We start from the raw sequence: 16,710 nt of genomic DNA, 5'->3' as shown, positions 1-16,710 counted from the left end.
AGGAAGAAGAGGCTCCTCGTTAAGTCGTGGGCGATCTCTCCAGCTGCTGGCCCTTTTGACAGTCCCTGCGCCCCTGCCGCGAGGCCGTGGGAAACGCCGAGGCTGCAAGAACCACCTCTGGACACTTGCAGGGTGGAGAGGTGGCGACCAGAGCTGGGGCGAGAGGGACCCTCGTGTGTGGCGACTGACATTCCTGGCATCCGGGGCTGCGGGTAAAGGCTGGCGACAGGGCTAGGTTGCGAGTTGCGCTCACTTTCTACAGCAGGTGGCCGGGAGCCAGCTCCGGGAGTGGAACTTCTCCTAGGAAAGCACGTGTGGATATTTTAGAGAATGCAAGGCCGGCGTGTTTACCTGTAAGGTAGGTGCCCCCTTCGTCAAGGTGTGATTTAATTGTCATGACTTTGAAATTCTGCGGTGAGAAACCAGTAATATTGTGTGACCAATAAAAGTAAGACAAATCCAACCCCCCCCCCCGCCCCGGGGGCCCGGGATCAAAAGCAAGGGTAATCTACCACTGAATTTTAAAGCCCAGCTTTTTATTTTTTAAATTTTGAGACAGAATCTTGCCAAATTCCGGAGGCTGGCTTTGAATTTGCAATCCTCCTGCCTCAGCCTCTGGAGCCGCTGTGATTACAGGCGCGAGCCGCCACTCTGGGCTCCAGCCTTGGAAACTACTGGTAACAGAAGTTTTGTGCTTTGATTACGTATCTTCTCTTTAGACGCCAGCAAGTTAACTTACTCCGTTTGTGCTTATGATTTTCTGGTTGGGTGTTATAATATAAATGTCTTTTTAAAAGAAAAAAGAATCCTGTTTTGTGTTTTTCTTTTTGGTCTCTATGATTTCCCCACTGTGGGTGAAATGAATACAGTGGACTTCAGCATGACGCTTCCCGCTTGAGTTTTATGAACTGGGAGAGTGCATGTCTCAGGTAGATGACCAGTGCTTTAAAAATGTGTTAACCGACGTTTCTCAGCCATATCAGAAATAGGTTTACTTATTTACTGGGCAGACGGAACTACATTAAATCTGGTCTCTTATTTGCTGAAGAGGAATCCAACTATTGCCTCCTCACACTTTGCATTATCCACGGTGTCATATTGAAGTACAAAATCAGGTCAAGTGAATATTACTTTTAAAGAGCTTTGACTTTGAGTGGAGCTTTGTTTAGGAAAGTAAGGTTGATTTAGTTTTATCTTCTTCTGAAGAGCAGGTTTTTGTTTTGGTGTGGTATGCAGCACTTTGGAGAAAAGATTTTGCCTTTCTTTGTTATAGTTCTAGTATTCCCATGGGCATTCCATTAGAAATTTTTATGTTTGTTGTAAGTTTCTAAACTCACAATGGCTATTTTCCTTTTTGTGTGTGTGAGAAAGATGTTTGTTATTTTAAAAGTGAACATGTGAAAGAGAAGGTGTGTACTTGGATTTGGTTATTAGTGGATGTATTGTGACCATGAAAAAAAAAATGATATATTTCTTTGGCTTTTCCCCCCTCTGGAGAAAATCTCTGTTTCTACATACATTCTAGAAGGGGGGAAATGTAGATTTCTTCATCATTAGGTGTGCAGACATAAGCTTTAGGATTCCTGTTTTGCATTCATTTCTTTAGATGAATCTGAAACATTCTTATTTTGAAAGTAATATCTTATAACATTTAAGTCTTGCTCAAGGCATATAAATCTTTAAAATCAATTTAAAACAACACATTTCATCATGGTTTTGAGGGTCTGGAATGAATCTATCTTTTACATTTTAAAAATATATCTATAATACAGATAAGGCAAAACAGTAAATTCAACTTATAAAAATATAATTAGCCTTTAAAAGATATTGAAGTGTCCCTTTTGAGGAACAAGACACTGCAATTTTCTATAAATGTGTATCTAACAGGTAATAATTCAAAATACATCTTATGTTAATTTTATTTGTTTTGAGTAATTTTATGGAACATATGTATGAAAATATATAAAATATTGAAGACTAAACTTGAATCATTTACTGGTAAATTTTTTTATTATTATGTCTAGAGCCCTTGAGAACTGTTTACTTGAATATTTGGCTTCATAATTCAATCAAGTATGTTGTTTTAGACATAATGACATTTGAAAAAAATTCAGACTTAGTATTGTTTACATGCAGTTATATTTGGCCTTTTTAGGTGTGTCACTGTATGAATTGTGACTGAAAGAGTTCTCATTTTGGAAGATACGTATGGACATTTTTTGTTGCTGTTTGTATTTTTCTTTTTTTGGGGGGTGGGGTTGCTGGGGATTGAACCCAGAGGTGCTTTACCACAGAGGTACATCCCCAGCCCTTTTTATTTTTTATTTTGAGGATCCCACTAAGTTGCTTAGGCCCTCACTAAGTTGCTGAGGCTGGTCTTGAACTTGCCACCCTTCTGCCTCAGCCTCCCAAGTCACTGGAATATCAGGTGCATACTATGGTACCCAGAACCTGTATACATTTTAAACAGTTATATGTAAATCGAGTATTGATGATCAGTTCTATGGTTATTTTAGAGTAATTTTTCTTTATTCTAATTAATATTAAATTGATTGATGGCCTTACCATTTTGCTTTGGAAAAGATACGTTTAAAACTCCTGGTTGCCAAACAGATAAATACATCAAGGATGCTCAGTCCTTAAGAAATGTATTTTTAGGGGCTGGGGATGTGGCTCAAGCGGTAGCGCGCTCGCCTGGCATGCGTGCAGCCCGGGTTCGATCCTCAGCACCACATACCAACAAAGATGTTGTGTCCACTGAGAACTAAAAAATAAATATTAAAAAATTCTCTCTCTCTCTCTCCTCTCTCACTCTCTCTTAAAAAAAAAGAAATGTATTTTTAAATCTTTTCCTTGAAATTTCCCTTCTAGCTTTTGTTTTGTGAGTGTGAATTTATGACTTTTGTGGGGCATACAAATGTAGAGTGTTTGAATGGAATGCTTAGGGACTGTGATGCACAGGTGGGAGAAGAAAGGGGATGAGTTAGCAAAGTCCTCCCAGTCTTCAGGATTGAGAATGTAGCATCAGGGGCTGTGCATTTTATTTATACATACAAAGTTGACAGGCTACTTAGCAGCCTAGCTATCTGGACCGGTGATAATGGACTTCTGTCCAACAGAAATTTAGGAAGTAAAATTAGGAGGCAAAAATATTTGGGGTGGAAATAAGTTATTTTATCTTTTTTTTAAATCCTTTGTTCTTTTTTTTTCTTAAGAGAGAGAGAACTTTTAATATTTATTTTTTAGTTTTCGGTGGACATAACATCTTTGTTTGTATGTGGTGCTGAGGATCGAACCTGGGCCACATGCATGCCGGGCGAGCGCTCTACCGCTTGAGCCACATCCCCAGCCCCAAGTTATTTTATCTTAAAGGGTCTGGAAATTCTATACCATACCTGTATTCAGTGGCATGCCAATAGACTGGCTTCCCTCTCTTGGATGTGTAATAATACCTAACAGAATGCTTTCACATACAGCATTTCATTTTCTCCTCAGAGAACTATGAAAAGGTGCAGCCCATATAAGCCCCCATTTTTACTGAGGAAAACGTGGAAGCTCAAGTCATTTATGTGTTTTGTCTAAGACATCTGGCTTTCAGGCAGAGCTGAGACCAAGACCCAGTGTCTGCTGGGTGGTGCTCTCAGCCAAAATATAAATAAAAACAGACTCCGTGGTGACTGATTTCTTATTCTTTAGCTAGATTTATAGGCGCATTAATAAAATCAGTTTATTCTTTTTGGAATGTCTTCCTACTATTTCTAGGGCCGACCTTGATCTTCTCCATAAAACCACTGCCAATATTTGGGATTTTAAAAACTTAAGTTTTTTTTTTTCAGTTTGAGAACCATAATGTGTTCCCCAGCCAGTGCCTCAGGACACCATGCATAATCCCATGTGTACAGAAAGCTTTTCTGCTGAACAAAGATGGTACCTGAGAGAGCCAAACAGGTTTGTGTGTGTGTGTGTGTGTGTGTGTGTGTGTGTGTGTGTGTGTGTGATGCTGGTGGAATGGGAAAGAGAAATCTCTGGATGGAAGACAGGCTTTCTCCCCAAAGGACATGGAGCAATCATTTTAGGTTATGGTTACTAATTAAAGAGGATTGTCATAAATGTAATGAGTAATTCTAGAATGTCCAGGTTTATGTTCTTTTCTTGGCCAGCTAAACCTCCATGCCTTCCAGGCCCAACAATTAAACTTGTTAGAGAGTATTTTTCCCTATTCTACCAGATATTGTGGTCACTGAGGCCATGCTTGACCTCAAATGATGTGCTGAGAGAATTCCACATTACAATGTTGAAGAATTGGATCTTTTGAGGATTCTTTCCTTTAACCATTTTGTATCTCCGTTTTAGAATAGAAGTACTCAAATAACCAGAATGGGTTTGTTCACAGTTTTATAGACCTTTGGTGGAGAAGGCTCCCCTTATGCTGCCTGTGTTCCTGTTTACTGCAGTGGTTTAAGTTCATCATCCCTTGTTACGGCTTGGCTTAGGAGAAAAGCGCTATGCATTGGCTACCAAGTTTACTAATTTCCCAAGATGCCTTTGAGAAATAGTTGTCACATGAATCTGGATACATCCAAAAACTATCCAAACAAATAGTAACTTGCTTTTTTATGACCACTCAGCAATCAGTTCTCTAACATTAATTGTCATTGTGCTGGGGATGTGTAGAAATTCTAGAGAAGTTGGGGATAGGTTAACATGTGAGATCTGTATTTTCTAGACAAAGTCATCATAGTACCTGATTAATGGCCTGGATGTATCTTGGGGTTTGCCATTTGGTGGTGTGTGTCTAACAGGTCATTTTAGCATCATTGGACCAACATTTTAGTTACAGGTGAAAATGAGTGATGGAATTGATTCTCTACCCCAGAGGAAAATGTCCTATTCTTTTAAAACTTTGTGTTCATTTTCCAATTAGATAATGGCAAGTGTTATTTCAGGATCATGAATTGCCATGACTGTTCTTTACTTTGTGTCAGTTTTTAAGAAGTCTGATGAAAGGAAAAGATGGCAGAGGTTTTTCTGATAGTTTGAGGTGTTGGCTCTGCTGAACTGCTTATGCTAAAGTGCTAATTACATTTCTTTTGGGAGATGTAAAGTTGAGACCATCTGAAATTCAGTTAAACCTTGGTTGACCACACATTCATAGAATGTTTTCTTTGTGAAGCCATTTAATTAAGATTTTCATTAATTTTTATTAACTTGAAGTCTTCTATTCAAATTCCTCTAAAATTCACTATTTTCTTGCTTTATAATTTCCTGGATATAATTTAATCTGATGATGGAAAGTGTTGTATTTGTCCTTATATAAGTTTATATTGAGCAGTACTTTGTATAAGAAAGAATACTAACCATAGTGACCTTACTAACCTTTGAACATGCTTTTTATTCATTAACTAGGTAGGCCATCTTATTTTTTATACTTTTTTTTAAGTTCAAGATATATAATATTACCTCCAGATTACATTATATTATTCATTAATGCAATATGTTTTGTTACCTTAAGTATCTTGCTCTCAATTATTACATTGTATTCTGTTTAAATTTTGTTGTTGAAGTATTCTAAGTGTGTTTTCATTAAATATTTGGCTATATTAGATATGCTTAGATAATATAGCAAAAACAGTGCACTAAAATATGATTGCTAAGGTAAGTTTTGAAAACAAGCACAGTGAGCAGGTGTATGTGTAGGTGGATTGAAATATGAGACATATTTTCTTGACAGACAAATGCCTTTTAACAATGCTGTCAGTTCTGAAGCTGCCATCTAATGGTTACTGATTCCTCAATCACCAGCTCCTGTGGTCTCTCCTATATTCAACCACTCACTGTAACCCAGGTCATTTCCATGGATCTGTAAATGAGTTCAAGCTCTCTGTTTAAAACTATTCGATAAACAGAAAGTGGTAGAATATTATTCAACCTTAAAAAAGAAGGAAATTCTGACATATGCTACAACATGGGTAAAACTTGAGGACATTACACTAAGTGTAATAAGCAGCCTCAAGGGCTGGGGTTGTGGCTCAATGGTAGAGCACTAACCTAGCACATGCGAGGCCCTGGGTTTGATCCTCAACACACCTATAAATAAATAAAATAAAGGTATTGTGTCCAATTACAACTAAAAAATAAATATTAAAAAATAATGGGCCTCAAAAGGACAAATGCTGTGCAGTTCCATATATATGAACTACATAGTCAAATCTCTTGAGACACAATGTAGAATGGTGGTTTACAGGGACTAGAAGTGGGGCAAGAGGGAAATAATAGTAAGTAATAAAAAATAAATAATAGAGGGAAATGGAGGAGTTGTTGCTTAACAGGAATAGAATTTTAGTTTTGCAAGATGAAAAGCATCCTGGAGATAGGTTTCACAGTAGAGTGAAGGGATTTAACACTGATGAACTGTACAAGTAGAAATGGTTAAGATGGTGCTGGATATGGTAGCCCCTGCCTGTAATCCCAGCTGTTCCAGAGGCTGAAGCAGGAAAATCACAAGTTCAAAGCCAACATCTGGTGGGGATAGTAGAGGATAGGAAAGATAGCAGAATACAACAGTCACTAATATGGCAGTATGTAAAAATGTGGATGTGTAACCGATGTGATTCTGCAATCTGTATTTGGGGTATAAATGGGAGTTCATAACCCACTTGATTCTAATGTATGAAATATGATATGTCAAGAGCTTTGTAATGTTGTGAACAACCAATAAAAAAAAAAAGAACAAAGCCAACATCTGAATTTTAGCAAGAACCTGTCTCAAAATAGAAAATAATAAAAAGGGCTGGGAATGTAGCAGTAGAGCTCCTCTAGGTTCAATCCCTGGTACTGGAGTATGGGGTGTTAAATTGGTAAATTTTATGTATATTTTAACACAATTAAAAACTTTGGAAGCTACTAGTTTTAGAAATAGCATTATAAACCATATCTAGCATATTTTCTATTAGGAATCAGGGATTGTATATATAATCAGGAATCTAAGTACAGACTGTCCCTAATTTACAATAATTTAATTTAAGATTTTTCAACTTAACCGGGCATGGTGGTACATACCAATAATCCCAGCTACTCAGAAGTCAAGACAGGAGGATTGTAAGTTCAAGGCCAATCTGGGCAACTTGGCATGATCCTGTCTCAAATAAATAAATTTAAAAAAAAAAACCACAAAAGATTTTCAACTTTACAATGGTTCTTTCAGTAAAAACTATACTTTGTGTTTTGAATTTTGATCTTTGCTGTACTCTCCAGATGGTGGGTGGTATATTAGCTTCCTGAAGGTAGGCCTCTTATAAATTTTCTTTCTTCAGCACAGCTCCATGCCTACTGAAGGTGATCCCTTGACTTCATGAAATCTTATATTTTAAACAGAGTTCTTCATATTCTTTCCCTATAAGAAACAAACAAACAAAAAAACATGTTAATTTGGCAACTCTGAGTTCTGAGGATCTGGAAAAGGCCGGACCCAAGGAGCAGTAAGGAGCCTATTTTAGCTCAGAAAAGAGATAATAAGAACTTTCTTCAATATGGCAGCAAAAGACAGACATGGAGGCAAGACATTTGGATACAGAGACCATGTGCCTGGGTGATTAATGGTGACTGGGTAAAGAGGCGAAGTCAAAGACAACTATAACAGGCTTAATGCAAATAAGGAAAAGGACTGGTTTAGGAGAGGAAAATGATGAATTACATACCTTGGATATCATATTATTTGTTACTGTGTAACAAATTATAAAATTTATCATCTTAACATAATAAGCATGTGTAACATCATAGTTTCCAAGAGTTAAGAATCTAGGACCAGTTAAGCTGGATGTCCTCTCATGTGGTCCAAGTCAAAATGTCAGCCACACCATCATCTGAAGGTTTGACTGGGGTTGGAGGATCTGCTTCCAAAATATCTTGCTCAAAGAGTTATGGACTGGAGACTATAGTTTCTTGCTGGCCACTATCAGGAGACCTCTGCAAGGCTGCTTGGGTGTCCTTCAATTATGGCATCTAACTTCTTCCAAAGCGAGTGTATGATACAAAGAGAGCTGTATGAAGAGGCCACAGTGCCTTTTATGACCTAGTCTTGGGCATCACACATTATCCTTTTTTTTTTTATTGGTTGTTCAAAACATTACAAAGCTCTTGACATATCATATTTCATACATTAGATTCAAGTGGGTTATGAACTCCCAATTTTACCCCAAATGCAGATTGCAGAATCACGTCGGTTACACATCCACAATTTTACATAATGCCCTATTAGTAATTGTTGTATTCTGCTACCTTTCCTATCCCCTACTATCCCCCCTCCCCTCCCCTCCCATCTTCTCTCTCTACCCCATCTACTGTAATTCATTTCTCTCCTTGTTTATTTTCCCATTCCCCTCACAACCTCTTATATGTAATTTTGTATAGCAATGAGGGTCTCCCTTCATTTCCATGCAATTTCCCTTTTCTCTCCCTTTCCCTCCCATCTCATGTCTCTGTTTAATGTTAATCTTTTCTTCCTGCTCTTCCTCCCTGCTCTGTTCATAATTGCTCTCAGTATATCAAAGAAGACATTTGGTATTTGTTTTTTAGGGATTGGCTAGCTTCACTAAGCATAATCTGCTCTAGTGCCATCCATTTCCCTGCAAATTCTATGATTTTGTCATTTTTTATTGCTGCATAGTACTCCATTGTGTATAGATGCCACATTTTTTTTATCCATTCATCTATTGAAGGGCATCTGGGTTGGTTCCACAGTCTAGCTATTGTGAATTGTGCTGCTATGAACATCGATGTGGCAGTATCCCTGTAGCATGCTCTTTTAAGGTCTTCAGGGAATAGTCCGAGAAGGGCAATAGCTGGGTCAAATGGTGGTTCCATTCCCAGCTTTCCCAGGAATCTCCAAACTGCTTTCCAAATTGGCCGCACCAATTTGCAGTCCCACCAGCAATGTACAAGTGTACCCTTTTCTCCACATCCTCGCCAGCACTTGTTGTTGTTTGACTTCATAGTGGCTGCCAATCTTACTGGAGTGAGATGGTATCTTAGGGTGGTTTTGATTTGCATTTCTCTGACTGCTAGAGATGGTGAGCATTTTTTCATGTACTTGTTGATTGATTGTATATCCTCCTCTGAGAAGTGTCTGTTCTGGTCCTTGGCCCATTTGTTGATTGGGTTATTTGTTATCTTATTGTCTAATTTTTTGAGTTCTTTGTATACTCTGGATATTAGGGCTCTATCTGAAGTGTGAGGAGTAAAAATTTGTTCCCAGGATGTAGGCTCCCTATTTACCTCTCTTATTGTTTCTCTTTCTGAGAAAAAACTTTTTAGTTTAAGTAAGTCCCATTTGTTGATTCTTGTTTTTAACTCTTGTGCTATGGGTGTCCTATTAAGGAATTTGGAGCCCGACCCCACAATATGTAGATCGGAGCCAATTTTTTCTTCTATCAGACGCAGAGTCTCTGATTTGATATCAAGCTCCTTGATCCATTTTGAGTTAACTTTTGTGCATGGTGAGAGAAAGGGATTCAGTTTCATTTTGTTGCATATGGATTTCCAGTTTTCCCAACACGATTTGTTGAAGATGCTATCCTTCCTCCATTGCATGCTTTTAGCCCCTTTATCAAATATAAGATAGTTGTAACTTTGTGGATTAGTCTCTGTGTCCTCTATTCTATACCATTGGTCCACCCGCCTGTTTTGGTACCAGTACCATGCTGTTTTTGTCACTATTGCTCTGTAATATAGTTTGAAATCTGGTATTGCTATACCACCTGATTCACACTTCCTGTTTAGAATTGCTTTTGCTATTCTGGGTCTTTTATTTTTCCATATGAATTTCATGATTGCTTTATCTATTTCTACAAGAAATGCTGTTGGGATTTTGATTGGCATTGCATTAAACCTATAGAGAACTTTTGGTAATGTCGCCATTTTGATGATGTTAGTTCTGCCTATCCATGAACAGGGTATATTTTTCCATCTTCTAAGATCTTCTTCTACTTCTCTCTTTAGGGTTCTGTAGTTTTCATTGTATAAATCTTTCACCTCTTTTGTTAGGTTGATTCCCAAGTATTTTATTTTTTTTGAGGATATTGTGAATGGAGTGTTTTTCCTCATTTCCGTTTCAGAAGTTTTGTCGCTGATATACAGAAATGCCTTTGATTTATGCGTGTTGATTTTATATCCTGCCATTTTGCTGAATTCATTTATTAGTTCTAGTAGTTTCTTTGTAGACCCTTTTGGGTCTTCTAGGTATAGAATCATGTCATCTGCAAATAGTGATAATTTAAGTTCTTCTTTTCCTATTTTTATGCCTTTAATTTCTTTCGTCTGTCTAATTGCTCTGGCCAGTGTTTCAAGAACTATATTGAATAGAAGTGGTGATAGAGGGCATCCCTGTCTTGTTCCGGATTTTAGAGGGAATGCCTTTAACTTTTGTCCATTCAGGATGATGCTAGCCTAAGGCTTAGCATAGATAGCTTTTACAATGTCAAGGTAAGTTCCTGTTATCCCTAGTTTTTCTAATGTTTTGAACATAAAGGGATGCTGTACTTTGTCAAATGCTTTCTCTGCGTCTATCGAGATGATCATATGGTTCTTATCTTTAAGTCTATTGATGTGGTGAATAACATTTATTGATTTCTGTATATTGAACCATCCTTGCATCCCAGGGATGAATCCTACTTGATCATGGTGCACAATTTTTTTGATGTGTTTTTGTATTCGATTCGCCAGAATTTTATTGAGGATTTTTGCATCTAGGTTCATTAGAGATATTGGTCTGTAGTTTTCTTTCTTTCAGGTGTCTTTGTCTGGTTTCGGAATCAGGGTGATGTTGGCCTCATAGAATGAATTTGGAAGAGCTCCCTCTTTTTCTATTTCCTGAAATAACTTGAAAAGTATTGGTATTAATTCTTCTTTAAAGGTTTTGTAAAACTCCGCTGTATACCCATCCGGTCCTGGGCTTTTCTTGGTTGGTAGTCCTTTGATGGCTTCTTCAATTTCATCCATTGATATTGGTCTGTTCAAATTGTGTGTATCCTCCTGACTCAGTCTGGGCAAATCATATGACTTAAGAAATTTATCGATGTCTTCACTATCTTCTATTTTATTGGAATATAGGTTTTCAAAATAATTTCTAATTGTCTTCTGTATTTCTGTAGCATCTGTTGTGATATTACCTTTTTCATCCCGTATGTTAGTAATTTGAGTTCTCTCTCTTCTTCTCTTCGTTAGCATGGCTAAAGGTCTGTCGATCTTATTTATTTTTTCGAAGAACCAACTTTTAGTTTTGTTAATTTTTTCAATAGTTTCTTTTGTTTCAATTTCATTGATTTCTGCTCTGATTTTAATTATTTCTAGCCTTCTGCTACATTTGCTGTTGTTTTGCTCTTCCTTTTCTAGGGCTTTGAGATGAAGTGTGAGCTCATTTATTTGTTGGTTTTTTCTTTTTTTGAGGAATGACCTCCAGGCGATGAATTTTCCTCTTAAAACTGCTTTCATTGTGTCCCATAGATTCCGATATGTTGTGTCTGTATTTTCATTTACCTCTAAGAATTTTTTGATTTCCTCCTTTATGTCTTCTGTAACCCATTGATCATTCAGTAACATATTGTTCATTTTCCATGTGATGTAGGATTTTTCCTTCCTTCTTTTATCATTGATTTCCAGTTTCATTCCATTATGATCAGATAAAATGCAAGGTATTATCTCCACCCCTTTATATTTACTGAGGGTTACCCTATGGCATAATATATGGTATATTTTTGAGAAGGATCCATGTGCTGCTGAGAAAAAAGTATATCCACTTGATCATGGTTGATATATTCTATATATGTCAGTTAAGTCTAGGTTATTGATTGTGATATTGAGTTCTATAGTTTCTTTATTCAACTTTTGTTTGGAGGATCTGTCCCATGGTGAGAGAGGTGTGTTGAAGTCACCCATAATTATTGTGTTGTGGTCTATTTGATTCTTGAACTTGAGGAGAATTTGTTTTATGAATGTCGCAGCACCATTATTTGGTGCATAAATATTGATAATTGTTATGTCTTGTTGGTGAATGGTTCCTTTTAACAGTATATAATGACCTTCTTTATCCCTTTTGATTAACTTAGTCTTGAAGTCGATTTTATTCGATATGAGGATGGCCACCCCTGCTTGCTTACGAGGACCGTGTGCATGGTATATTTTTTCCCATCTTTTCACCTTCAGCCTGTGTATGTCTTTTCCAATCAGATGTGTTTCCTGGAGGCAGCATATTGTTGGATTTGTTTTTTTAATCCATGATACCAGCCTATGTCGCTTTATTGGAGAGTTTAAGCCATTAACATTCAGAGTTACTATTGATATATGGTTTGTACTTCCATCCATGTTTGATTATTTATCCTTTTTTTAAAAAATTTAGTTTGTTTCTCCATGATTATCCTTCCCCTCGCCCTCTGTCTTTACCGAGGCACTTCCTACTGATGGTTTTGGTTATTGTTTTTCATTTCTTCCTCGTGTAGTGTTTTGCTCAAAATGCTTTGCAATGCTGGTTTTCTGGCTGCAAATTCTTTTAACTTTTGTTTATCATGACAGATTTTTATTTCATTGTCATACCTGAAGCTTAATTTTGCTGGATACAGAATTCTTGGTTGGCATCCATTGTCTTTCAGTGTTTGAAATACATTGTTCCATGACCTTCTTGCTTTCAGTGTCTGTGATGAAAAATCCGTTGTTAACCTTATTGGTTTACCCCTGAATGTAATCTGTCTCCTTTCTCTTGTAGCTTTTAATATTTTCTCTTTGTTCTGTATATTGGATATCTTCATAACAATGTGTCTTGGCGTTGGTCTACTGTGATTTTGTGTGCTCGGTGTCCTGTATGCATCTTCAATTTGTATATCTGTTTCCTTTTTTATTTCTGGAAAGTTTTCTGTAATTATTTCATTCAGCAGGTTACTCATTCCCTTGGTTTGAATCTCTGTACCTTCTTCTGTCCCGATGACTCGTAAGTTTGGTTTCTTCATGTTATCCCATAACTCTTGGATGTTTTTCTCGTGATTTTTTACCAGCCTTTCTGAGTTGGCTAGACTCTTTTCAAGATGGTATATTTTGTCTTCATTATCTGATGTTCTGGCTTCTACTTGCTCCACTCTGTTAGTGATACTCTCAATTGAGTTTTTAATTTGGTTTATCGTTTCCTTCATTTCTAGAATTATTGTTTGATTATTTTTTATAATCTCTATCTCCTAATAAAGATGCTTAACTTCTTCTTTTATCTGTTTATGTAATTCATTCTCAATGTGTTCTTTCGCTGCTTGAATTTGCTGTCTTGTATCCTCTTTAAGGTTCCATTCCATCTGTCTAAGGTGTTCCTTGAGTTCTTTATATGACCATTTTTCTGATGACTCTAGGTCCTCCTGAATATTTAAGCTGTCCTGCATTGTTTGTACTCCTTTTCTTCCTTGGTTTTTGAAGCTGCTCATGTTACTTCTTGTTCTGTTTGACTGCTGAGTTACTGTTTACTCCTATAAATTTATTTGATGCTTGGGAGGAAAGGTATTAGAAGGGAAGGGAAGAAGTCACTAAAGAGAATGAGGGTAAGCAGGTAGAATTCAAGGAAGGGGGGATAAGAGAAATGAAAAGACAAAAGAAGAAAAAAATATGAAATAAAAAAGAAAAAAAAATTTTAAAAAATTAAAATTAAAATTAGAAGAAAAAAAATTAAAAAAAATTGTAAAAATTTTTAAAAAACAACAGGAAAGAAAAATGAAAATGAAAGAAAAACCCAAATCAAAAAAAAAGAGAAAAGAAAAAAAGAAAAAAAAACTAATAAATGCAGTCTTAGAGTTTGATTAACTTCTCTTCCAGTAGGTGGCGCTGTGCCCACCAGTCCAAGTTTCTCCTGTCAATATGCGGGAACCAATCACTGTGCAGCAGTTCCTCCTCCCAGACTGGGCGAGTCTCCAATCCTGAGTGCCTAGGGCCTCCTCTTGTGTCTAGTCACTTCCCACTTTTCCTCTAGCCAGGCCCCTCTCACGGGTGCCGCTCACCACAATACTGGCTACACGCCAGGTCTGCTGCTCCCGGGAGCCCTGTTTTCATGAACGACTGGGCACACTCTTCCAGTTTGCCATTCCCTCAGACCCTAAGTTTGTAGAGCTTGGGGCTGAGAATCCTCAGCGAATTTTACTTGCCCTCCGGTAGCCACGCCCCCGGTAGCTGGTGCAAGAGACCTCAGCTGTCAGCACTGGTGGGAGCGGTAGTTCCGCGCCGCGGGTCCCACGCCACCTCTGATTCCCTCGGGCTGGCTATCGCGCTCACAGGACAGCTGGGATGGGCCCTTACGGGAGAGCTGGGAGGGGCCCTTAAGGTTTCCCCGATGTGTGGAGAGGGAAGGCTAGGGAATTACACACCTGTAGCCGCAGGTTTCAATGAGGTTATCTCCTCCGCCGCAGTCTGATGATGTCAGTTCTCTGCCATGGTGGTATCTCTTGCAAATGGCGACAGTTTGTTTCCCTTTGCCGGGCGACCAATGCAACGGGTGGGTCCTTACTGTCTCTCCCAAGCCCCGTTTCAAACCTGTGGCCACTACCTATGAAGGCTTGGTAGGCATTTACCTCCGTAGGATCAGAAGGGCTGACCAGTTGTTTCAGCCGGATGGATTAGTGCTGAGCCACAGCTGTTTGTCTGCGGGAAGCAGGCGAACGGGAGCTTGAATTCAGCCGATCCGGGCTCAGTGTGTGTTCTGAGAGGCCCAGACTGTTTGCCCCAGATCCACGTCAGCTCAGCATTGCCTAGTGATCCTTAGCAAACAGATTTAGGTTGTTTATGACTCCCTATGCCTGCACAGCTGAAGAGGTCAGAGACTTGATCTCTCTGCGCCCACCGCCATGTTGGAATCCACACATTATCCTTTTTGACATTATTTATTAGAAGTGAGTATGGAACTATACTTGACCCAGGTATTCCTCTCCTCGGACTATACCCAAAGGACTTAAAAACAGCATACTACAGGGACACAGCCACATCAATGTTTATAGCAGCACAATTCACACTAGCTAAACTGTGGAGCCAACCCAGATGTCCTTCAGTGGATGAATGGATAAAAAAAATTGTGGCATATATACACAATGGAATTTTACTCAGCATTAAAAAATAACAAAACCATGGCATTTGCAGGTAAATGGATGGCATTGGAGAAAATAATGCTAAGTGAAGTCAGCCAATCCCTCCAAAATAAATACCAAATGTTTTCTCTGATATAAGGAGGTTGACTCATAGTGGGATTGGGAGGGAAAGCATGGGAGAAATATATGAATTTTAGATAGGGAAGAGGGGTGGAAGGGAAAGGGAGGGGGCAGGGGATTATCAAGGATGGTGGAATGTGATGGACATCATTATACAAAGTACATGTATGAAGACTTGAATTACTCAATTCAACATACTTTATATACAAACAGAGATATAAAAATTGTGGTATATATGTGTATTAAGAATTGTAATGCAAAAAAAAAAGTAACATTACCTTAGATTAGATAGAGGTAAGTGAAAGGAGGGGAAGACAGGGGTCGTGGGAGATAAGAAAGATAGTAGAATGAACCAGACATTACTTTATACATGTATATGACTATATGACCAATGTGATTCTACAATATGTATACTCAGAAAAATGAGAAATTACATACCATCTATGTATGATATATCAAAATACATCAGTGCATTCTACTGTCATGTATAACTAATTAAAACAAATAAAAAATTAAAAAAAAATAAAGGCTGATCCCAGAAGAACATGAGGACTCGGCTCAGACGGTGCCTCTGGAAGTGGACTTCATTATACAAAAAAAAAAAAAAAAAAGTGAATCCCTAAATCTAGTTTGCACTCAAGGGCCAGGCTAGACTCCATCTTTTGAAGGGAAGAATGTTGAAGAATTTATGAACATAATTAAAGCCACTATAGATAGGATTTTAGGACAAAGGAAGGGAACATTCAAATTAAAAATCAGAAGGAGGATATTGGGAGATTCTAGAGAACCAAATTGCCTATATTTTAAGCAAGAGTTGAAAATATTGAGGATGGATAATTCTGAAGGCAAGTTCCTTCATTTAATTTTCTCTCTTAACCAGCCTCATTATTAATGGTCACTGTTCCCTTTTCCAGATTATATTATTCCACATTTTTAAATATTTTTAAAGGTTTTCATTTTTAATTTGTTTTTTCCAAAGCTGCTTATTATGAAAAATTTATAGAAATTTCAAATTTACAGAATAGTTGAAAGATTGGCAAAATGAATGTCTGTGTATACCTGCTATCCAGGGGTGCAGTAATTGCAGTATTTTTACTTATTTGCTTTACCAATTTTTTTCTGAACCATTTACCCGCTGAGATTCCTTTTTTTTTTTTTTAAAGAGAGAGTGGGAAAGAGAGAGAGAATTTTTTTTAATATTTATTTTTTAGTTCTCGGAGGACACAACATCTTTGTTGGTATGTGGTGCTGAGGATTGAACCCGGGCCGCACGCATGCCAGGCGAGCGTGCTACCGCTTGAGCCACATCCCCAGCCCTGCTGATATTCCTTTGTACAGAAGTTTCCCTTGACAATGGAATAAAATATAGATTCTTTCAAAAAGGCAGGATACAGATCCAGGCCTGGTGGCTGAGGCAGAAGGATCACAGGTTCAAGGCCAGCCTGGGCAACTCAGTGAGACTGTCTTAAAATTAAAAAAATAAAAACTAGAA

General features: G+C 37.9%; 1 protein-coding gene across 1 annotated transcript in view; it reads left to right on the top strand.

Moving 5' to 3' along the window:
* Nucleotides 1–252: 252 nt before the first annotated feature.
* Nucleotides 253–16,710, top strand: part of ESR2 (estrogen receptor 2) — a gene marked incomplete at both ends in the record, with an annotated part of 67,160 nt that continues 50,702 nt past the window's right edge. The window contains one exon of the mRNA XM_081290002.1: nucleotides 253–358. The remainder of the gene's footprint in view (nucleotides 359–16,710) is intronic.

This window comes from Spermophilus citellus (assembly GCF_964194105.1).
Source record: "Spermophilus citellus genome assembly, chromosome: 4".
Lineage (NCBI taxonomy): Eukaryota > Metazoa > Chordata > Mammalia > Rodentia > Sciuridae > Spermophilus > Spermophilus citellus.
The sequence above is the reverse complement of the archived record's forward strand: the minus strand, read 5'-3'. Positions and strand labels throughout refer to the sequence as shown.